Source organism: Diabrotica virgifera, chromosome 8 (assembly GCF_917563875.1).
Source record: "Diabrotica virgifera virgifera chromosome 8, PGI_DIABVI_V3a".
NCBI lineage: Eukaryota > Metazoa > Arthropoda > Insecta > Coleoptera > Chrysomelidae > Diabrotica > Diabrotica virgifera.
Window position 1 is genome coordinate 12,668,651 of NC_065450.1, and position 26,434 is coordinate 12,695,084.

General features: G+C 31.0%; 1 protein-coding gene across 2 annotated transcripts in view; it reads right to left on the reverse strand.

Moving 5' to 3' along the window:
* The window catches only part of LOC126889564 (uncharacterized), a 110,267-nt gene that overhangs the window by 37,377 nt on the left and 46,456 nt on the right, over window positions 1-26,434 (reverse strand). Inside the window, exon 2 of one of the 2 annotated variants that reach the window (XM_050657946.1) lies at window positions 4,018-4,350. The exons of the other annotated variant lie outside the window; for it this stretch is intronic. The gene's annotated coding sequence lies outside the window, so the exon portion shown is untranslated. Of the gene's footprint in view, window positions 1-4,017; window positions 4,351-26,434 lie in introns of those variants that run through there. 2 annotated transcript variants of the gene reach the window in all.

A 26,434-nucleotide genomic window follows, 5' to 3' on the forward strand; every position in this document is an offset into this window, starting at 1 on the left:
TTCAAAGTGGATCTCCTTACGGAACAGAAGCGCAGTTAAGAATAACGAATATTTTATACGCACAGTCTTGTGCGTGTATCTCGAAAACAAAGTGCGGAAATTCAATTCTCAAATATGGAGGATGTTCGTAGATCCATCTTTAGTAAAAGTTGATAATATCAAAATATTATATTTAGTATATTTTAAGTTAAAATTAAGTAATAAGAGAGTACATATTTTGAAACAGTTAAATTTCGGATAGGCAAATACTGATACATTCCATCGAATTCCAAGATGTTGCTACAATCATCTTTTAGCTTATATTTCTCTCTTTAAGATTAAAATATATATTAGCTCCCACTATCTGCCCCTTTGGTTTTGCGAGAATTTTTTGTACAAGCGCTCCGCGCTATGAGTTTCAATATGAGTCGTTAACAACGAAGAATAAAGAGATCATGCCGCAGCATTCAGGTAGTTGTTATGACTGTAGATCTTTAGTTATTTCAGTATCATAGGGTAAAATCAGAATTAAAAGGGTCAGGTACCTTATTGTTGAAAAATAAAGTAAAAATTAATTTTTACTTTCATATGATTAATAATCGAATTTAACGTTGGAATAAAAAATCCGGCATTGCATTCGCCATTTTGTTTTTTGAAATTTCGATTTCGGATTCGTAATAAGCAACCTCAAAAACCCCCGGATATCAAATTTCGGCGGTATTACATATATTTAAAATACCTAAACCCGCAATATTACATCCGCCATTTTGTGTTTTTGCAATTTAGACTTCGCATTCGTAATTAGCGACCTCAAAACCCCTGGATGCCTAATTTCATACAAATCAAAAAAGCTTTCTTATTTTGGCCATCTTTTCGGGTTCTTGGACCACTGTGGACTGGTTCAAATGCAGTTCTATAGAACTTTTCAGAGCAGCGGTAGATAGAGTTAAGATAGTGATGATAATATCCAACCTCCGATTGGGAGACGGCACTTAAAGAAGAAGAAGAAGATTTTATTAAAAAAAATCTGGGTTGATGAGGATTACATCGCATTCCTCTTGAATCCTTGTTTTCGAATGTTCAATATCAAGTAATAGACTGGGGAACTTTTTGTTTTTGAGTACTCCCCACAATTTATTCCATAATTTTGCACCTCAACGTCTTCATTACACTTTTCAAATTGCCGCCAAATCCTGACAAGACTATCAATTGTCAAAAAGGTCGCCAGCCAAAATATTGGGGTACCTCTAGACTCTATACGCTAGTTTTAGTTTATGGGTTTTGTCGTGGGTCTATGTATTATGTAGAATCGGCGTGAGGACACTAGGTATCTTTACGCCAATTATATACAATGCATACAAGAAGATGTGACATCGAATGTATCAACAATATTGACATCAAATTTTATTTGACGCATTTAAGTTTTGATCAAAATTGTACTTTTTCTTTGTGTACAAATATTTGTGTCTACAAGAAAAATATTTTTATTGTAATGAATTATTTGCAAATGTGAGTCCATATTTAGCAGGGAAAACCAGTAAAAAAAAACTTGATCACAATTGGTTTTATTGTAACTTGGACAAAATAACGTCTTATACACATCCACTATTAAAGAAGCTATCCACTATTGAAACAAGACGTCTCACGTATTCATCCCTTGACTTTAACTTAAGATTTTTAAGACCTCCCATTAACTCATTGGTCTCCTCATCCATCAAAGGAGGTGCATCTTTATTATCGACATATAAGATTTCCAAGATCGTTACTGTTAAACAAAATCCATAATGAAGAAATTTTCTTAAATGTTCTTAAATAGAAATCCAAAAATTTTTTGAACTGCGGAAGGTCTTCTGTTGATAGATTTAAATAAAGAAAGGCTGATACACCGAGAGAACAATTTCTTTTCTCCTAAAACACTGATTTCTTTGAGCAATATTTCTTAAAAGTTAACATATCCTATCAACTTAAACATACCGGTTCACATATAAAGAAACGAGTTTTTTAAACACAACTCAATAATTTCTTACAGATAGTTTCTTCAATACTAAGAAATGCATTAATGGTTACATTTAATTTTCTTATCCTAAAGTTTTTATTTCTTAAATTGAAAACTACAAATATTTTGCAGTATAAGAAATATAATGTTAAGTTAATCCATATTTATATTTGTGAACAAGAAATTTTATTGCAATCAAATAAATATTTTAAACCACAAGAAATAATTCTTCAGAAGTACCCTCTGTAGTAACTGTGGTTATAAAATAAAAACTTTGTCATTAATGCCGAAATGTTACTTGCAAAGAGATTTTCTTTCACAAAAGAATTGCGCAGATTAACTATTTATGATTTAGTCGTCAGTGTTTGTCAAGATGGCGTGATATGTTCATGTTCATATAGATGGATTTTAGATTTATTGGTGTTCTTTAAAAATTAACGGATATTTTGAAGGTACGTACATATATAGGTATTAAATAAAAGTAAATTGAGTAATTTAAGATGTAATAATAATATTGTTGCGTATCAGAATGGTTAAAAAAGAAACATAATAGTATCTTTATATGCTTTTTAGGTATAATGATGGACGACTCTGAAATAAAGGAGCTTATTATTCTAACTGGGAAATATGCCACAATTTAAAGCTGGGAGAATGATATAATATATAGTTTCAGAACAATATTAAGAAAGGAGTTATTAACCAACTGCGGGGCCTTCCAGAAATGGTAGAACTTCATACATGTAAGTACCTTTTTAAAAATGTGTATACTTATGTATCAACTATAATAGGTTTCTTGAATATATCGTCGGCTTACTGCCAAAACCAACCAACTCCATTTTAAAAGTTTTAGGAAATCTACCTTTTAAACTTTAATTTGAAATTGAAAATCAACTGAATTTAAAAAAATTATTTAATAACTGAAAAATATTTTTGTCATACTTTTCAATTATTAAATCATTATTTAAATTCAGACGATTTTTCATTTCAAATTAAAGTTTAAAGGTAGGTTTCTCAAAACTTTTAAAAATGGAGTTGGTTGGTTTTGGCAGTAAGCCGACGATATCGTCTTCTATAAAAATATACAATACAACGCTATATCAAACATGGCGAATGCAACGCTGAGGATGTTTTCTGTTAATTTATTGGAGATAAAGAAATCAGTTAGTCTAAAAGAAATATATGCTTATGGTTAAGAAATGTTATTGTCGAAAACCATGAATTAGTTAATATGTATTAAATGACTTAGATGTAAACTAATAATACTCTCCCGTAATAAAATTTCTTAATGATTAGGTATGCTGTCTCTTTTAGATTATAAAAGTTAAGAAAATTACATATTATTATGTCTGCTTCAATGTTTTACATTTGTTGTATTTTCCCTCTTGTTTTAGCTAAACAATGTTTATTGTGTGACTTAATATTATACAGATAAATATATAATTAATATTTCAATAACAAAAACAAAAAAATAAACAAAGATGTGTAGGTTAAATAATGCCATGTTTGAACTAAATATGGTTGATTATTATTAGTATTAATAGTTCTTATGTGGGGCCGTGTTTTTGTTTTTTTTGTATTTCTTAAATTTGTCAAAATAAATATCTATATCTTTATAAAAAAAAATTATTAAAGTAAGTTTACTCTTTCTACATAACGATTTTGTTTTAGTGGATTGCTGATATACAAAGTGCTATTAACAAATGAAGGAAAATTTGAGGAAGTTGGATTTGCCTCTCCATCCTTTTATTGTTGTGTAGAAGCTAGTGGTTTAAGAGTGGAGAAAATATTTGTATGTAATAATAACGTTTAATATCTTGTTTTATTAATAAATTATTATTTTACCTTAACACAATGATTTATTTCGCCGTATGTAATATCACTTTATTTTCAAGAAATATTAACTTAACTCTAAATATACGTTTATCTCTGCGAAATATATTTCTTAACATTAAATACATTAATTATTAATAGTAAAATAATATTATTCCTTACTAAGAAATATTACTGCTCAGAAAGAATAGTTTTGTAATGTGTAGAAAATATATTTTTATGACTAATAAAATTAATTAACATCAAGTGTAATTTCTTTCTGATAAATGGGTTTGAAGTTTTCCAGAAAGTGATAGTTCAATCATGTTTAAGATATATTTCTTTGGCTATAGTAGAATTTATTTGGAATATTTTAGAAAATTATATCTTACATACGAAGATATATTTCTTAGGCAATATGCCAAGTCGATCTTTCTTAAATATTAATAAAGTTTCTTTATGTCAAGAATTTTTTTCTCTCGGTGTATATCCAATATAGGCGAATGAAGGCACGTTACTTGAAAATCAATCAAAGCTACATGTTGGGGGATACTTGTATCGTTGTCCTAAAAATAATAAGGTTTTATTAGTTTTGTAAAATAAAATAGCCTAATAAGACGTAATTTTGAAGTTATTCTCCAGAATGCTTAGAAATATACAAAAGGACCTAACAGAAATCAATAAAATTACTCAAAACTCTAGAAGGGCAAATCTAATAGGTATAGATCACTGTTTTCAATAAAATAAATTGACAAAAAATTTTGATAAAAAATATGTATAAGAAGTATGCATCTGATGTGCATTATTGTCGCTTTCTCTAGAATTATATTAGTCAAGGGATATGATACAACTGTTGGGTGTAAAAGGGCTACTCAAATATAAGCAAAACCTCAGGTAACATAATTAAAACAGAACGGATATACTTTATGGTAAAAATATTTATAGTATGGTATAGTTAGACCCAAACCCAGACATCCAAAGTGAAAGTTATCCTCCAACACCAAATTGTTCTATATGGTCCACATAATGTTGAGAAAAAAGTCACACCATTTTGAACGTCGGGTTTGGGGGGGAGAAGGAGGAGAAATCTGAAAATTCGTAGTTTTTTAAGTTTTTCGTCAATATTTCTAAAACTAAGCGGTTTTGCATGAACAACCCTCTGCACAAAATTGTTCTACATTAAATTTGAAATAAAAAAGGCCCTATGCATAACCCTTCTAAAATGAACGGTTCCAAAGTTACGGAGGTAGTATAGTATAATTGGTCCAAAAAAAGGCCTAACCCAGACATCCAAAGTAAAAGTTTTCCTTCAACACCAAATTGTTCTATATGGTCCACATATTGTTCAGTAAAAAGTTACACCATTTTGAGCCTTCGGTTTGGGGGGGAGATGGTGGAGAATTCGGTAAATTAGTAGTTTTTTTAAGTTTTTCGTCAATATTTCTAAAACTATGCTTTAGCGTAAGAAATGTTCTATAGAAAAATGTTCTACATAAAATTTAAAACAAAAAAGTTTCTATACATAATTGTTATAAAATCAACGGTTCCAGAGTTATCGAGGGTGAAAAGTGAATGTGTTCGATACTTTTTATATTTACCGATTTCTCCCCCCTCTCCCCCCCCCCCCCAAACCCGACGCTCAAAATGGTGTGACTTTTTTCTGAACATTATGTGGATCATATAGAACAATTTGGTGTTGGAGAATAACTTTCACTTTGGATGTCTGGGTTTTTGGTATATTTATATCATAAATATTGCCCAAAAAAATATAAAAAGTATCGAAAACCTCGACTTTTCACCCACCGTAACTCTGGAACCGTTGATTTTATAACAATTATGTATAGAACATTTTTTGTTTTAAATTTCATGTAGAACAGTTTTGTATATAACATTGTTTACGCTAAAGCATAGTTTTAGAAATATTGCGAAAAACATAAAAAAACTACTAATTTACCGGCTTTTCTCCCATCTCCCTCCCAAACCGGACGCTCAAAATGGTGTAACTTTTTACTGAACAATATGTGAACCATATAGAACATTTTGGTGTTGGAGGAAAACTTTTACTTTGGATTTTTGGGTTAGGCCTTTTTTTGGACAAGTTATACTATTCTACCTCCGTAACTTTGAAACCATTCATTTTAGAAAGATTATGCATAGGGCCTTTTTTATTTCAAATTTAATGTAAAACAATTTTGTATAAAGGGTTGTTCATGCTAAACCGCATAGTTTTAGAAATATTGGCGAAAAACTTAAAAAACTACGAATTTACCGATTTCTCCCCCCTCTCCCTCCCAAACCCGACGCTCAAAATTGTGTGACTTTTTTCTGGACATTGTGTGGACCATATAGAACAATTTGGTGTTGAAGGATAACTATCACTTTGGATGTCTGGGTTATGCCATCTTTTGGATCAACTATACTATACTATTATGCAATAATTATTTTGTACCATCTATTTTTCGACAATACAATACGTGCTCTATAGACAAGTCGGAAACGGCGGGTTCGTTGGGAAAAATATTCCCATGAGATATTTTTGCATAATCACATTCGTGAGACGTCCCAGAATAAGGTTCAAGAAGTCGCCCACGTGAAAAGTGGGCCAATTTTTTTTTAACAATTTTTTTTAATAAAATTGCAAAAATCAATATTTTTGGCCAGGACTAATTTTTTTTAGGTTTTTTGGGCCATTCTGGACAAAAAAGGTCTCTCATAATTTTTCTCTAAAGTTGATCTTTTTCGAGTTATAAGCAATTTAAAATTTGAAAAACGCGAAAATGGCCATTTTTGAGACTTAATAACTTGGTTAAAAATTATTATTATGAAAGTCAGAAAGTGACTAAATCAAAGTTTAAGGTCTCCGCTACATGATCCTGAAGAAATCTGTGTCATTAATTTACTACTAAACTGTTATTTTTAATTAAAAACAATGAGCGGTTAGATCGTATTGACGCGGTTGTAAATGTGAGTGCGAGTAAGATGCACAAGTGGACTGCTGGAATGGCTTCTCTCTCGCACTCAGCATTTAAAGTCAGCTCACACGTGCATGGCGCTTATTATTATTACTTAAAAATAACAGCTTAGTAATAAAATAATGACAAAAATTTCTTCAGGATCTTGTAGGGGGGGGCTTTAAACTTTGATTTAGTCATATATTGACTTTCATAATAATAACTTTAACCGAGTTATTAAGCCTTGAAAATCGTCATTTTTCGTTTTTTTAAATTTTAAATTGCCTATAAGTCGAAAACGATCAACTTTAGAGAAAAATTATAAGAGATCTTTTTTGTCCAGAATGGTCCAAAAAATTAAAGAAAAAATTGTTCGGGCCAAAGATATTGATTCTTGCAATTTGATTAAAAAAAAATTGTTAAAAAAAAATTGGCCCACTTTTCACGTGGGCGACTTCTTGATCCTTATTATGGGATGTCTCACGAATGTGATTATGCCAAAAAATCTCATGGGAATATTTTTCTCTTCGAACCCGCCGTTTTCGCCTTGTCTACTAGTACATACAAAAATAATAAATGGGTCAGTTTCATACACATTCTATTATTTATTTTATTTGATGCCGGTTCTGAATTTTTCGTTTAAGTCTAGAGGTGAGTCTCCTACAACTGAACAGCGAGAACTTATCTGAACTCAGGTAAAAATACCTTCTAGAAAGAAATCGAAGATTTCAGGTAGATCGTTAGAGTAGAACTAATAGCTCTGGCCTGCTCTATTCTAGATCTAACTTCGCCGTGACTCTCAGCGTTACAATTTAATCGATATTTAAGGTAAACAATTTGATCAACTTGCTCAAGTTTGGTATTATTTACAAAATAGACGGTTTTGTATTCTGTTGTTTACTTACAGGGACGTATCTTGCCATTCGTGCGCCGTTGGCGAAATTCAATGCACCCGCCCCCCCCCCTTCCCACAAAAAAAAACGAGATTCCCATTAATTGCACCCACAATTCACAGGACTGTAATGTAACAATTTTTAAATAGTTGTAGGCAAATTACTACAACTACTACTTTAAAATGTATTAGGCCTGGTAGCCTAAAGAAATGTTTGATCTTCTGCGAAGAGTTGAGTACGAAAGCAATAGAGTTGGTCTGAAAATCAATAAAGCTAAGACAAAAATAATGGTGGTCGACAGATTTGACACTATTCAACTGACTAACATATTACAGGAATACCAGATAGTAAACACCTTTGTCTATCTCGGGTCTAGTATAACTAACGATGGTAACTGTGAAGCAGAAGTTCGGAGACGTATTGGTATGGCAAAAAATGCGATGAGTTGCCTAACTAAAGTTTGGCAAGGCAGATCTATCTCTCAAAATATCAAGATGAGACTGGTGAATGCCCTTGTATTCTCAATATTTCTATACGGAGCAGAGACTTGGACTCTTCGCGCATGCGAGCGCCAAAAAATTGATGCCTTTGAGATGTGGTGCTGGAGAAGAATGCTGCGCATACCTTGGACAGCTCATAGGACAAACGTTTCCATTCTAAACCAACTCAATATTAAAAAAAGGCTGTCCACAATATGTCTGCAACGAATTCTGCAATTCTTTGGTCACGTGGTTCGCAGAGGTGACGACAGTTTAGAGAGATTAATTATTGTTTCTGGAAACGTTCCGGGGAGAAGATCAAGAGGACGATCACCAACTAGATGGTCTGACCAAATAAAGCATTCAGCTGGAAACTCATTCTGCGCAGCTCTTAGAGCAGCTGAAGATAGAGACCAATGGAGAAACATTGTTAGGAATATTGGAAGAAATCACGATCCTCAGTAATGGGGAAACGACAGGAGAGAGAGAGTGGTAGCCTGATCAAAGAACAATCTGACCCCAAAAAATATAAAGGAAGGATGAAAATTTGGGAATAGGTAGTTGAAATTGTCTATTATTATATAAGAAAAAGTTTAAAAATTTACATTCAAAATAAGACCGGAATTGAATAAAATGACTACCTAATTCAAAACAACTTTTGTTCTATAGAGTTTTTTTCGCTAAGTCAAAAATTTTCGAGTTATTTGCGAGTGAATATGTTCATTTTTAACAAAAAAAAACATGTTTTTGGACGGTTTTTCGAAGATAACTCAAAAAGTAAGTATTTTATTGAAAAAAATATTCATAGCAAAAATATAGATTATAAAAAATTGAAAAAACCGGTGTATGCATGAGGTCGGTAGACCCAGTAGAAGCAGAGTTGTAGCTAATGAAACGTAGGTTCTTCTTCGTCAACTTTCAAATCGAATATTTCAATGTGAAATAGCTCAAAAAACGGAGCACTTTTCGGGGAAATTCATTTTAACTTTTTAAAGTGGTTAAAAAAAGGTTTATTTTTGTTTTCTAAAAAAACTTTTAACATTAAAAGTCAGTGAGTTACGCTCAAAATATTGTTGGTCCCTTTTATTTTTTGGTAAAAAAATTCGCGAAAATCACCCCCTAATTAGCGTCAGAAATAAATTTTATCATTACCACTTAACAAGTTACTTTGCTTATGTATTATTTATATGATCTGTAAGTTTCATCGTTTCAAAGTACTTATTCTTGAAAAAGCTGTAGATAAAATGGCTTAAACGAGTAACTAATCACGAGTTTAGGCAAATTTTGAACAGCCATAGCATATCCAATTTTTGTCTAGAAAGAAAACAAAAAATCAAAAATATTCAGAAAAGCAAGACGAACATTTTATTACTCTTTGAGATTTTTTGGTATTACTAATAATTTTTAAGTTAATTCCATAAAAATTCCATTTTTTTTTCAAAATTAATAAAAAATGTTTTATTTTAAACCCAATTTTTTTCAAAAATGAGTGCTTTGAACCAATGAAACTTATAGATAATATAAAAAATAGCGAGGTAAAGTAACTTGTAAAGCGGTAACGATTAATTTTATTTGGGAAACTAATTAGGGGGTGATTTTCGCGATTTTTTTAGCAAAAAATAAAAAAAGACCAGCAATATTTTAAGCGTAACTCACTTACTTCTAATGTTAGAAGTTTTTTTAGAAAACACAAATAAACCTTTTTTAACCACTTTAAAAAAGTTGTAATGAATTTTCCCCGAAAAGAGCTCCGTTATTGGGTTATTTCAAATTGAAATATTCGATTTGGAATTTGACGAAGAAGAACCTACTTTTCATTAGCTACACCTCTGATCCTGCTGGGTCTACAGACCTCATGCATACACCATTTTTTTCAGTTTTTTATAAGCTATATTTTTGCTAAGAACATTTTTTTCGCTAAAATACTTACTTTTTGAGTTATCTGCGAAAAATCGTCCAAAAACATGTTTTTTTTTTGTCAAAAATGAACATATTCACTCACAAATAACTCGAAAAGTATTAACTTAGTGAACAAACTCCATAGAACAAAAGTTACTTAGAATTGGTCATTTTATACAATTTCGAACTTATTTTGAACTTATATTTGTTCACCCCCGAGAAAATATTTTTCACCCCGCATTTCCCAATTTTTGTAAAATGGAGGGGATGTAGAATTGTAAACTTTTTCTTATATAATAATAGACAATTTCAACTACCTATTCCCAAATTTTCATCCATCCTTTATTTTTTTGGAGGTTTTCGTAAAATTTTGTGTTCCCTGATCGGGCTATGGGTTCAAAAAACAATAACAATAAAGGAGGTATTTTTGAAACATTATTTATTTTACTCACTAGTACTTTACATGTAATATTGTGATTCACAATTTGTGAATAGGTTAAATACATTTATGAGAAAATGTACTTACATACTTACATAAACTATCATAACTATGCACTATGTTACATTACTTTAAGCGAAAACATATTGATATATAATAATAAATAATAGCCTACAACAGTTCATGAAGTTTTGATTTAAAATTTAAATTTTTAGTCAATTTAATTTTGTTGAATTAACCTGGTATCTTTTATTATTGTTAAAATTTCACTTTGCGTGCTTTAATAGATACTAATTCATTTATGACATCGTCAAAGTTAAGTTTTGAAGCTTAAAATCCTTTATATGTTACAATTATTTTTATAATATTACTGACACCGTACCGGTATTTATGTAGTCTCTTATCTTTTTAATTTTGCTAGAATACGGATCATATTTTTTTATCGAAAGTATGAAAAATGCTTAGTTTATAAAATTAAAATCTTGGATTTCCTAAAAGTTTTTCTTCCGCTAATTTTGCGCCCCCTCACTCTTGCGCCCTTGGCGGGCGCCTCTTTCGCCAACCCCTAAATACGTCCCTGTTTACTTATTACGACTGTTTTGGTTTTCCGTATGTTGAGATCCAGACCTGTCTCTTTACAACTCCCAACGACACTATCAAGTAATGTTTACACATCTTCTTAAGTAGAAGCTAGGATTACTGTATCGTCTGATATCGCAAATTATTGATGACTTCACCATTCACATTTTTTCCGTCTTGTTTTTCAGAAAGCGTATTTCTGAAAATTCTTTCAATGTAAACGTTAAAACCACAGGCATCCGTGCCGTACTCCTCTTTTAATATTAAGAGCCTGTGATTCCACACCGTCTATCAAAACTGATGTTTGATTCCAGTATCAATTTGCAATTATGCGAACGTCTCTGCCATCCAAGCCAATGTATTTTAAAACTTCGATCAATATAGAGTGTTCAACATGATCAAATGCCTTTTGGAGGTAAATAAAACAACAGTATATGCCTACAGATATATGACGACATCTTTGATCAAGTACGTTAATCCCAAACAATGCCTTCTTCGTTCCAAACCCGTTACGGAAACCAAACTATGTGTCACTTAGATATTTCTCGCATTTGTTGCAGATACGGCCATGTATTACCTTGAGAAAAATTTTCAATAAATGGTTTAACAAACTGATGGCTCTACAATAAGCACATATTTTTGCAGTTGTCTTCTTAGATAGGAGTGTTTAGTTCTAAACTAGAGGCAAACACCCCTATCGTCTTCGAATACATTCGTAACGTAATTTTCCCATTCCTTAAGTTTGTCCTCTACTTCAAATGTTACTTTACTTTGTTCATCATATAGCAATGCAGTTTGTTTTTTATTGAAGATACCAGCCGCTCCTTTTATTTTTTATACAGGTTAAACCTGCCGTATGTATTTTAAATTCTTCAATTTCACGACACTGTTTGACTAGATGTTGACTCTTGATTTCTCGTGTTTTAACCAGCTGGCAGTTGGCATTTAAATTCTGAAACTCGACCAATCTTTTTTCCAAAGACGGATGCTAAGGCTGATGCGTCTTTAATACTGGCTGAGATGGTATAAGCCAGTGAGTAGTCATCTGAAAGGGCGAGTAGATAGTGCTTTTCTTCTTCAGTGGTAACACCAAGGCTGTTACCTCCAAAAGTAGGTAATTCTTGGACTTGGTTTACCTCCACTTCTTCATCTACGTCGTGGTTACCTTTAAATGACGTCAAACGGATAAGTTGTTCTAGCATCGGTTTCCCCCTACAAATCCTGTATATTCGGTAGATAACGTCGTTGATCTTCTCAATAATGAGCTTCTGACCTTCCCAGATCTGCTGAAATTTGGAAGAACAACCCTTGTGCTTCGTTGGGTTGTAGAGCCAGACTTTGTCGTCTTTCTTAAAACATCCTTTGTTACCTTAGGTAACGTACCGTTTCTTCATTAGGGCAATAGCGATCTGAAGATGGGAACGGACTAACTCGTTTAGGTGTACTGTCCATTCTTCTTCGAAATTTATTCACATAATTTTCACAAGCTACATCTTCTCCAGGCCGATATCGAATGCATTAATTAGTGCATCAATTGAAGCAAGCAATTAAAGCAGCGGATTCTCGTTCTGACCTCCGTCAAGCAAACATCGTATCGATAGCCTAGCTAATTACGGTGATAATTAAAAACTAATTTTGATATAGTTTAAAGTTTTTACCGCAAAAGTAAAACTTACTGTAGTGAATAAAAACAGTGATTTAATCAAGTTCATCCAGATCAACGTTTGATTCTACAAAAGTTGTCAGTAAACAAAGCTTGTTTACATATATTTTAACAATTATTGTCGAAACCATTATTTCTCAACCTTGATAAGTTGAGATATTAAGTTCTTCAAGGGACAGGACCGTACTTGCCCAATACTTATATTATAAATGTGGATTTTAAATAATGGATAACGAAAAACAAGGGGACTATGTCCCTAATTCCCATCTGAGTCTTTCCATACCACACCCAACTCAACAAAATTCCCAATCATATGCATCAAGTACAACAAAAAATCAAACATCATCAAAATTCCCTGACAAACAACAAGCCGTCTTATTTACTTCCATTGACGACGTAAAAATTGAAGACTATCTAATAGCCTTGGGCAGTATTGTAAATCCTAAAGATATCATCTTCGCTTCACGAATTTCGCAAAATAGAGTATGCATTTACTTCTCCTCCCAAGAACTTGTAGACAAATTTTTAAAAAATTTTGGTTTAATTAAAATCAACATTCAAATCCTCACTGCCCGCCAACTTATCACTCCAAGTCAGAGAATTGTTTTATCCGGAGTGTGCCCTAGCATACCACATTATATTTTAGAAGCCGAGCTGATAAAGCTAGGTCTAAATCTGTTATCTCCTATCAACTTTCTTAAAATAAATGCCTCTCGTCCAGAATGCCCACTTCTACCATATAACGAGCCAACTTCATCAGATATTTTCACCCAACGCACAGAAGCCACCAACACTATAGGGTCTAATGACGAATCTCACCAAAATATAAGCACAACTCCAGTCACTCAAGATGGCAGTGTACATTCCGAAAAGCAAAACGAAGAGAATACTGAATCCATGAAATCATTTGAAACGGTAGCCCAAGGAACTCCAACGGGTTCCGTTAAACGACAAATATCAGAATCCACACCGCCGCACGAAGACCTCGAAAAACAACCCACATTTCAAAAACCCAAAACTAAGAAAATAAAACCGGACAAATCCATTCACGATGAAATGCAACCATTACAACGAATGTTTGAAGACAATAAAAACAATCTTACACTGAACTTTAACCAAACTCTAAATTTCTTTGAAACAGCTCCACAAAATACAAATATACTGGATCTTCTTAAAACATATACAGACAATGTACCAGGTTTCCTTAATGATCTTGACACTATTTACCCTCAATGCTCAAAAAAGTTGAAAACAAAAATCACAAACATTAAAAGGAAATTACACCATCAAATTTATCAACCCGATAAACCGACACCAATGGACAACGAACTATCATCTTCACAAGAATCCTTAAATACTTAACATTCACATCTATAATACAATGGAACCTTAACGGGTACCGCACCCGTTACGAAATGTTACAAAAGCTAATTGCTCAACAAAAACCGTCAGTTATTTGCCTCCAAGGAACTCATTTCAAAGATTCTTACCATGCTAGGTTAAAAGGTTTTAAATGCTTTTACAAAAACAGGACCAATAGAGATAAAGCAAGTGGTGGAGTAGCAATATAATATTAACCAAATTTACGAAACATAACCAATACATTTAAATACATCTTTAGAAGCTCTTGCAGTCACTATTAATCTATATATATAAAAGAAAGTCGAGGTTGTGTTAGTTACACCATTTATAACTCGAGAACGACTGAACAGATTTTTATGAAATTTTACATGTATATTCTAGCGGTCTGGGAATAGGATAATATGGAGTTTCATACCCGTACGTCATAAGGGGTGTTGCCCCCCCTGATATTTTTTTTTAATTTTTGGAAAAACCGTTTTTTACTATTTTTATGAGATGTAGAAGCAAAAGATACATACAATCCTAAATTTTCAATTTTTTATCTCAGACCGTTATTTTTTAATAGCCATTTAAATATTTTACATCTATATATATAAAAGAAAGTCGAGGTTGTGTTAGTTACACCATTTATAACTCGAGAACGACTGAACAGATTTTTATGAAATTTTACATGTATATTCTAGCGGTCTGGGAATAGGATAATATGGAGTTTCATACCCGTACGTCATAAGGGGTGTTGCCCCCCCTGATATATTTTTTTAATTTTTGGAAAAACCGTTTTTTACTATTTTTATGAGATGTAGAAGCAAAAGATACATACAATCCTAAATTTTCAATTTTTTATCTCAGACCGTTATTTTTTAATAGCCATTTAAATATTTTACATCTATATATATAAAAGAAAGTCGATGTTGTGTTAGTTACACCATTTATAACTCGAGAACGACTGAACAGATTTTTATGAAATTTTACATGTATATTCTAGCGGTCTGGGAATAGGATAATATGGAGTTTCATTCCCGTACGTCATAAGGGGTGTTGCCCCCCTTGATATATTTTTTTAATTTTTGGAAAAACCGTTTTTTACTATTTTTATGAGATGTAGAAGCAAAAGATACATACAATCCTAAATTTTCAATTTTTTATCTCAGACCGTTATTTTTTAATAGCCATTTAAATATTTTACATCTATATATATAAAAGAAAGTCGAGGTTGTGTTAGTTACACCATTTATAACTCGAGAACGACTGAACAGATTTTTATGAAATTTTACATGTATATTCTAGCGGTCTGGGAATAGGATAATATGGAGTTTCATACCCGTACGTCATAAGGGGTGTTGCCCCCCCTGATATATTTTTTTAATTTTTGGAAAAACCGTTTTTTACTATTTTTATGAGATGTAGAAGCAAAAGATACATACAATCCTAAATTTTCAATTTTTTATCTCAGACCGTTATTTTTTAATAGCCATTTAAATATTTTACATCTATATATATAAAAGAAAGTCGAGGTTGTGTTAGTTACACCATTTATAACTCGAGAACGACTGAACAGATTTTTATGAAATTTTACATGTATATTCTAGCGGTCTGGGAATAGGATAATATGGAGTTTCATACCCGTACGTCATAAGGGGTGTTGCCCCCCTTGATATATTTTTTTAATTTTTGGAAAAACCGTTTTTTACTATTTTTATGAGATGTAGAAGCAAAAGATACATACAATCCTAAATTTTCAATTTTTTATCTCAGACCGTTATTTTTTAATAGCCATTTAAATATTTTACATCTATATATATAAAAGAAAGTCGAGGTTGTGTTAGTTACACCATTTATAACTCGAGAACGACTGAACAGATTTTTATGAAATTTTACATGTATATTCTAGCGGTCTGGGAATAGGATAATATGGAGTTTCATACCCGTACGTCATAAGGGGTGTTGCCCCCCCTGATATATTTTTTTAATTTTTGGAAAAACCGTTTTTTACTATTTTTATGAGATGTAGAAGCAAAAGATACATACAATCCTAAATTTTCAATTTTTTATCTCAGACCGTTATTTTTTAATAGCCATTTAAATATTTTACATCTATATATATAAAAGAAAGTCGAGGTTGTGTTAGTTACACCATTTATAACTCGAGAACGACTGAACAGATTTTTATGAAATTTTACATGTATATTCTAGCGGTCTGGGAATAGGATAATATGGAGTTTCATACCCGTACGTCATAAGGGGTGTTGCCCCCCCTGATATATTTTTTTAATTTTTGGAAAAACCGTTTTTTACTATTTTTATGAGATGTAGAAGCAAAAGATACATACAATCCTAAATTTTCAATTTTTTATCTCAGACCGTTATTTTTTAATAGCCATTTAAATATTTTACATCTATATATATAAAAGAAAGTCGATGTTGTGTTAGTTACACCATTTATAACTCGAGAACGACTGAACAGATTTTTATGAAATTTTACATGTATATTCTAGCGGTCTGGGAATAGGATAATATGGAGTTTCATACCCGTACGTCATAAGGGGTGTTGCCCCCCTTGATATATTTTTTTAATTTTTGGAAAAACCGTTTTTTACTATTTTTATGAGATGTAGAAGCAAAAGATACATACAATCCTAAATTTTCAATTTTTTATCTCAGACCGTTATTTTTTAATAGCCATTTAAATATTTTACATCTATATATATAAAAGAAAGTCGAGGTTGTGTTAGTTACACCATTTATAACTCGAGAACGACTGAACAGATTTTTATGAAATTTTACATGTATATTCTAGCGGTCTGGGAATAGGATAATATGGAGTTTCATACCCGTACGTCATAAGGGGTGTTGCCCCCCCTGATATATTTTTTTAATTTTTGGAAAAACCGTTTTTTACTATTTTTATGAGATGTAGAAGCAAAAGATACATACAATCCTAAATTTTCAATTTTTTATCTCAGACCGTTATTTTTTAATAGCCATTTAAATATTTTACATCTATATATATAAAAGAAAGTCGAGGTTGTGTTAGTTACACCATTTATAACTCGAGAACGACTGAACAGATTTTTATGAAATTTTACATGTATATTCTAGCGGTCTGGGAATAGGATAATATGGAGTTTCATACCCGTACGTCATAAGGGGTGTTGCCCCCCCTGATATATTTTTTTAATTTTTGGAAAAACCGTTTTTTACTATTTTTATGAGATGTAGAAGCAAAAGATACATACAATCCTAAATTTTCAATTTTTTATCTCAGACCGTTATTTTTTAATAGCCATTTAAATATTTTACATCTATATATATAAAAGAAAGTCGAGGTTGTGTTAGTTACACCATTTATAACTCGAGAACGACTGAACAGATTTTTATGAAATTTTACATGTATATTCTAGCGGTCTGGGAATAGGATAATATGGAGTTTCATACCCGTACGTCATAAGGGGTGTTGCCCCCCCTGATATATTTTTTTAATTTTTGGAAAAACCGTTTTTTACTATTTTTATGAGATGTAGAAGCAAAAGATACATACAATCCTAAATTTTCAATTTTTTATCTCAGACCGTTATTTTTTAATAGCCATTTAAATATTTTACATCTATATATATAAAAGAAAGTCGATGTTGTGTTAGTTACACCATTTATAACTCGAGAACGACTGAACAGATTTTTATGAAATTTTACATGTATATTCTAGCGGTCTGGGAATAGGATAATATGGAGTTTCATACCCGTACGTCATAAGGGGTGTTGCCCCCCTTGATATATTTTTTTAATTTTTGGAAAAACCGTTTTTTACTATTTTTATGAGATGTAGAAGCAAAAGATACATACAATCCTAAATTTTCAATTTTTTATCTCAGACCGTTATTTTTTAATAGCCATTTAAATATTTTACATCTATATATATAAAAGAAAGTCGAGGTTGTGTTAGTTACACCATTTATAACTCGAGAACGACTGAACAGATTTTTATGAAATTTTACATGTATATTCTAGCGGTCTGGGAATAGGATAATATGGAGTTTTATACCCGTACGTCATAAGGGGTGTTGCCCCCCTTGATATATTTTTTTAATTTTTGGAAAAACCGTTTTTTACTATTTTTATGAGATGTAGAAGCAAAAGATACATACAATCCTAAATTTTCAATTTTTTAGCTCAGACCGTTATTTTTTAATAGCCATTTAAATATTTTACATCTATATATATAAAAGAAAGTCGAGGTTGTGTTAGTTACACCATTTATAACTCGAGAACGACTGAACAGATTTTTATGAAATTTTACATGTATATTCTAGCGGTCTGGGAATAGGATAATATGGAGTTTCATACCCGTACGTCATAAGGGGTGTTGCCCCCCTTGATATATTTTTTTAATTTTTGGAAAAACCGTTTTTTACTATTTTTATGAGATGTAGAAGCAAAAGATACATACAATCCTAAATTTTCAATTTTTTATCTCAGACCGTTATTTTTTAATAGCCATTTAAATATTTTACATCTATATATATAAAAGAAAGTCGATGTTGTGTTAGTTACACCATTTATAACTCGAGAACGACTGAACAGATTTTTATGAAATTTTACATGTATATTCTAGCGGTCTGGGAATAGGATAATATGGAGTTTCATACCCGTACGTCATAAGGGGTGTTGCCCCCCTTGATATATTTTTTTAATTTTTGGAAAAACCGTTTTTTACTATTTTTATGAGATGTAGAAGCAAAAGATACATACAATCCTAAATTTTCAATTTTTTATCTCAGACCGTTATTTTTTAATAGCCATTTAAATATTTTACATCTATATATATAAAAGAAAGTCGAGGTTGTGTTAGTTACACCATTTATAACTCGAGAACGACTGAACAGATTTTTATGAAATTTTACATGTATATTCTAGCGGTCTGGGAATAGGATAATATGGAGTTTCATACCCGTACGTCATAAGGGGTGTTGCCCCCCCTGATATATTTTTTTAATTTTTGGAAAAACCGTTTTTTACTATTTTTATGAGATGTAGAAGCAAAAGATACATACAATCCTAAATTTTCAATTTTTTATCTCAGACCGTTATTTTTTAATAGCCATTTAAATATTTTACATCTATATATATAAAAGAAAGTCGAGGTTGTGTTAGTTACACCATTTATAACTCGAGAACGACTGAACAGATTTTTATGAAATTTTACATGTATATTCTAGCGGTCTGGGAATAGGATAATATGGAGTTTCATACCCGTACGTCATAAGGGGTGTTGCCCCCCCTGATATATTTTTTTAATTTTTGGAAAAACCGTTTTTTACTATTTTTATGAGATGTAGAAGCAAAAGATACATACAATCCTAAATTTTCAATTTTTTATCTCAGACCGTTATTTTTTAATAGCCATTTAAATATTTTACATCTATATATATAAAAGAAAGTCGATGTTGTGTTAGTTACACCATTTATAACTCGAGAACGACTGAACAGATTTTTATGAAATTTTACATGTATATTCTAGCGGTCTGGGAATAGGATAATATGGAGTTTCATACCCGTACGTCATAAGGGGTGTTGCCCCCCTTGATATATTTTTTTAATTTTTGGAAAAACCGTTTTTTACTATTTTTATGAGATGTAGAAGCAAAAGATACATACAATCCTAAATTTTCAATTTTTTATCTCAGACCGTTATTTTTTAATAGCCATTTAAATATTTTACATCTATATATATAAAAGAAAGTCGAGGTTGTGTTAGTTACACCATTTATAACTCGAGAACGACAACAGATTTTTATGAAATTTTACATGTATATTCTAGCGGTCTGGGAATAGGATAATATGGAGTTTCATACCCGTACGTCATAAGGGGTGTTGCCCCCCCTGATATATTTTTTTAATTTTTGGAAAAACCGTTTTTTACTATTTTTATGAGATGTAGAAGCAAAAGATACATACAATCCTAAATTTTCAATTTTTTATCTCAGACCGTTATTTTTTAATAGCCATTTAAATATTTTACATCTATATATATAAAAGAAAGTCGATGTTGTGTTAGTTACACCATTTATAACTCGAGAACGACTGAACAGATTTTTATGAAATTTTACATGTATATTCTAGCGGTCTGGGAATAGGATAATATGGAGTTTCATACCCGTACGTCATAAGGGGTGTTGCCCCCCTTGATATATTTTTTTAATTTTTGGAAAAACCGTTTTTTACTATTTTTATGAGATGTAGAAGCAAAAGATACATACAATCCTAAATTTTCAATTTTTTATCTCAGACCGTTATTTTTTAATAGCCATTTAAATATTTTACATCTATATATATAAAAGAAAGTCGAGGTTGTGTTAGTTACACCATTTATAACTCGAGAACGACTGAACAGATTTTTATGAAATTTTACATGTATATTCTAGCGGTCTGGGAATAGGATAATATGGAGTTTTATACCCGTACGTCATAAGGGGTGTTGCCCCCCTTGATATATTTTTTTAATTTTTGGAAAAACCGTTTTTTACTATTTTTATGAGATGTAGAAGCAAAAGATACATACAATCCTAAATTTTCAATTTTTTATCTCAGAGCGTTATTTTTTAATAGCCATTTAAATATTTTACATCTATATATATAAAAGAAAGTCGAGGTTGTGTTAGTTACACCATTTATAACTCGAGAACGACTGAACAGATTTTTATGAAATTTTACATGTATATTCTAGCGGTCTGGGAATAGGATAATATGGAGTTTCATACCCGTACGTCATAAGGGGTGTTGCCCCCCCTGATATATTTTTTTAATTTTTGGAAAAACCGTTTTTTACTATTTTTATGAGATGTAGAAGCAAAAGATACATACAATCCTAAATTTTCAATTTTTTATCTCAGACCGTTATTTTTTAATAGCCATTTAAATATTTTACATCTATATATATAAAAGAAAGTCGAGGTTGTGTTAGTTACACCATTTATAACTCGAGAACGACTGAACAGATTTTTATGAAATTTTACATGTATATTCTAGCGGTCTGGGAATAGGATAATATGGAGTTTCATACCCGTACGTCATAAGGGGTGTTGCCCCCCTTGATATATTTTTTTAATTTTTGGAAAAACCGTTTTTTACTATTTTTATGAGATGTAGAAGCAAAAGATACATACAATCCTAAATTTTCAATTTTTTATCTCAGACCGTTATTTTTTAATAGCCATTTAAATATTTTACATCTATATATATAAAAGAAAGTCGAGGTTGTGTTAGTTACACCATTTATAACTCGAGAACGACTGAACAGATTTTTATGAAATTTTACATGTATATTCTAGCGGTCTGGGAATAGGATAATATGGAGTTTCATACCCGTACGTCATAAGGGGTGTTGCCCCCCCTGATATATTTTTTTAATTTTTGGAAAAACCGTTTTTTACTATTTTTATGAGATGTAGAAGCAAAAGATACATACAATCCTAAATTTTCAATTTTTTATCTCAGACCGTTATTTTTTAATAGCCATTTAAATATTTTACATCTATATATATAAAAGAAAGTCGAGGTTGTGTTAGTTACACCATTTATAACTCGAGAACGACTGAACAGATTTTTATGAAATTTTACATGTATATTCTAGCGGTCTGGGAATAGGATAATATGGAGTTTCATACCCGTACGTCATAAGGGGTGTTGCCCCCCCTGATATATTTTTTTAATTTTTGGAAAAACCGTTTTTTACTATTTTTATGAGATGTAGAAGCAAAAGATACATACAATCCTAAATTTTCAATTTTTTATCTCAGACCGTTATTTTTTAATAGCCATTTAAATATTTTACATCTATATAATATAAAAGAAAGTCGATGTTGTGTTAGTTACACCATTTATAACTCGAGAACGACTGAACAGATTTTTATGAAATTTTACATGTATATTCTAGCGGTCTGGGAATAGGATAATATGGAGTTTCATACCCGTACGTCATAAGGGGTGTTGCCCCCCTTGATATATTTTTTTAATTTTTGGAAAAACCGTTTTTTACTATTTTTATGAGATGTAGAAGCAAAAGATACATACAATCCTAAATTTTCAATTTTTTATCTCAGACCGTTATTTTTTAATAGCCATTTAAATATTTTACATCTATATATATAAAAGAAAGTCGAGGTTGTGTTAGTTACACCATTTATAACTCGAGAACGACTGAACAGATTTTTATGAAATTTTACATGTATATTCTAGCGGTCTGGGAATAGGATAATATGGAGTTTCATACCCGTACGTCATAAGGGGTGTTGCCCCCCCTGATATATTTTTTTAATTTTTGGAAAAACCGTTTTTTACTATTTTTATGAGATGTAGAAGCAAAAGATACATACAATCCTAAATTTTCAATTTTTTATCTCAGACCGTTATTTTTTAATAGCCATTTAAATATTTTACATCTATATATATAAAAGAAAGTCGAGGTTGTGTTAGTTACACCATTTATAACTCGAGAACGACTGAACAGATTTTTATGAAATTTTACATGTATATTCTAGCGGTCTGGGAATAGGATAATATGGAGTTTCATACCCGTACGTCATAAGGGGTGTTGCCCCCCCTGATATATTTTTTTAATTTTTGGAAAAACCGTTTTTTACTATTTTTATGAGATGTAGAAGCAAAAGATACATACAATCCTAAATTTTCAATTTTTTATCTCAGACCGTTATTTTTTAATAGCCATTTAAATATTTTACATCTATATATATAAAAGAAAGTCGATGTTGTGTTAGTTACACCATTTATAACTCGAGAACGACTGAACAGATTTTTATGAAATTTTACATGTATATTCTAGCGGTCTGGGAATAGGATAATATGGAGTTTCATACCCGTACGTCATAAGGGGTGTTGCCCCCCTTGATATATTTTTTTAATTTTTGGAAAAACCGTTTTTTACTATTTTTATGAGATGTAGAAGCAAAAGATACATACAATCCTAAATTTTCAATTTTTTATCTCAGACCGTTATTTTTTAATAGCCATTTAAATATTTTACATCTATATATATAAAAGAAAGTCGAGGTTGTGTTAGTTACACCATTTATAACTCGAGAACGACTGAACAGATTTTTATGAAATTTTACATGTATATTCTAGCGGTCTGGGAATAGGATAATATGGAGTTTCATACCCGTACGTCATAAGGGGTGTTGCCCCCCTTGATATATTTTTTTAATTTTTGGAAAAACCGTTTTTTACTATTTTTATGAGATGTAGAAGCAAAAGATACATACAATCCTAAATTTTCAATTTTTTATCTCAGACCGTTATTTTTTAATAGCCATTTAAATATTTTACATCTATATATATAAAAGAAAGTCGAGGTTGTGTTAGTTACACCATTTATAACTCGAGAACGACTGAACAGATTTTTATGAAATTTTACATGTATATTCTAGCGGTCTGGGAATAGGATAATATGGAGTTTTATACCCGTACGTCATAAGGGGTGTTGCCCCCCTTGATATATTTTTTTAATTTTTGGAAAAACCGTTTTTTACTATTTTTATGAGATGTAGAAGCAAAAGATACATACAATCCTAAATTTTCAATTTTTTATCTCAGACCGTTATTTTTTAATAGCCATTTAAATATTTTACATCTATATATATAAAAGAAAGTCGAGGTTGTGTTAGTTACACCATTTATAACTCGAGAACGACTGAACAGATTTTTATGAAATTTTACATGTATATTCTAGCGGTCTGGGAATAGGATAATATGGAGTTTCATACCCGTACGTCATAAGGGGTGTTGCCCCCCTTGATATATTTTTTTAATTTTTGGAAAAACCGTTTTTTACTATTTTTATGAGATGTAGAAGCAAAAGATACATACAATCCTAAATTTTCAATTTTTTATCTCAGACCGTTATTTTTTAATAGCCATTTAAATATTTTACATCTATATATATAAAAGAAAGTCGAGGTTGTGTTAGTTACACCATTTATAACTCGAGAACGACTGAACAGATTTTTATGAAATTTTACATGTATATTCTAGCGGTCTGGGAATAGGATAATATGGAGTTTCATACCCGTACGTCATAAGGGGTGTTGCCCCCCTTGATATATTTTTTTAATTTTTGGAAAAACCGTTTTTTACTATTTTTATGAGATGTAGAAGCAAAAGATACATACAATCCTAAATTTTCAATTTTTTATCTCAGACCGTTATTTTTTAATAGCCATTTAAATATTTTACATCTATATATATAAAAGAAAGTCGAGGTTGTGTTAGTTACACCATTTATAACTCGAGAACGACTGAACAGATTTTTATGAAATTTTACATGTATATTCTAGCGGTCTGGGAATAGGATAATATGGAGTTTCATACCCGTACGTCATAAGGGGTGTTGCCCCCCCTGATATATTTTTTTAATTTTTGGAAAAACCGTTTTTTACTATTTTTATGAGATGTAGAAGCAAAAGATACATACAATCCTAAATTTTCAATTTTTTATCTCAGACCGTTATTTTTTAATAGCCATTTAAATATTTTACATCTATATATATAAAAGAAAGTCGAGGTTGTGTTAGTTACACCATTTATAACTCGAGAACGACTGAACAGATTTTTATGAAATTTTACATGTATATTCTAGCGGTCTGGGAATAGGATAATATGGAGTTTCATACCCGTACGTCATAAGGGGTGTTGCCCCCCTGATATATTTTTTTAATTTTTGGAAAAACCGTTTTTTACTATTTTTATGAGATGTAGAAGCAAAAGATACATACAATCCTAAATTTTCAATTTTTTATCTCAGACCGTTATTTTTTAATAGCCATTTAAATATTTTACATCTATATATATAAAAGAAAGTCGATGTTGTGTTAGTTACACCATTTATAACTCGAGAACGACTGAACAGATTTTTATGAAATTTTACATGTATATTCTAGCGGTCTGGGAATAGGATAATGTGGAGTTTCATACCCGTACGTCATAAGGGGTGTTGCCCCCCTTGATATATTTTTTTAATTTTTGGAAAAACCGTTTTTTACTATTTTTATGAGATGTAGAAGCAAAAGATACATACAATCCTAAATTTTCAATTTTTTATCTCAGACCGTTATTTTTTAATAGCCATTTAAATATTTTACATCTATATATATAAAAGAAAGTCGAGGTTGTGTTAGTTACACCATTTATAACTCGAGAACGACTGAACAGATTTTTATGAAATTTTACATGTATATTCTAGCGGTCTGGGAATAGGATAATATGGAGTTTCATACCCGTACGTCATAAGGGGTGTTGCCCCCCCTGATATATTTTTTTAATTTTTGGAAAAACCGTTTTTTACTATTTTTATGAGATGTAGAAGCAAAAGATACATACAATCCTAAATTTTCAATTTTTTATCTCAGACCGTTATTTTTTAATAGCCATTTAAATATTTTACATCTATATATATAAAAGAAAGTCGAGGTTGTGTTAGTTACACCATTTATAACTCGAGAACGACTGAACAGATTTTTATGAAATTTTACATGTATATTCTAGCGGTCTGGGAATAGGATAATATGGAGTTTCATACCCGTACGTCATAAGGGGTGTTGTCCCCCCTGATATATTTTTTTAATTTTTGGAAAAACCGTTTTTTACTATTTTTATGAGATGTAGAAGCAAAAGATACATACAATCCTAAATTTTCAATTTTTTATCTCAGACCGTTATTTTTTAATAGCCATTTAAATATTTTACATCTATATATATAAAAGAAAGTCGATGTTGTGTTAGTTACACCATTTATAACTCGAGAACGACTGAACAGATTTTTATGAAATTTTACATGTATATTCTAGCGGTCTGGGAATAGGATAATATGGAGTTTCATACCCGTACGTCATAAGGAGTGTTGCCCCCCTTGATATATTTTTTTAATTTTTGGAAAAACCGTTTTTTACTATTTTTATGAGATGTAGAAGCAAAAGATACATACAATCCTAAATTTTCAATTTTTTATCTCAGACCGTTATTTTTTAATAGCCATTTAAATATTTTACATCTATATATATAAAAGAAAGTCGAGGTTGTGTTAGTTACACCATTTATAACTCGAGAACGACTGAACAGATTTTTATGAAATTTTACATGTATATTCTAGCGGTCTGGGAATAGGATAATATGGAGTTTTATACCCGTACGTCATAAGGGGTGTTGCCCCCCTTGATATATTTTTTTAATTTTTGGAAAAACCGTTTTTTACTATTTTTATGAGATGTAGAAGCAAAAGATACATACAATCCTAAATTTTCAATTTTTTATCTCAGACCGTTATTTTTTAATAGCCATTTAAATATTTTACATCTATATATATAAAAGAAAGTCGAGG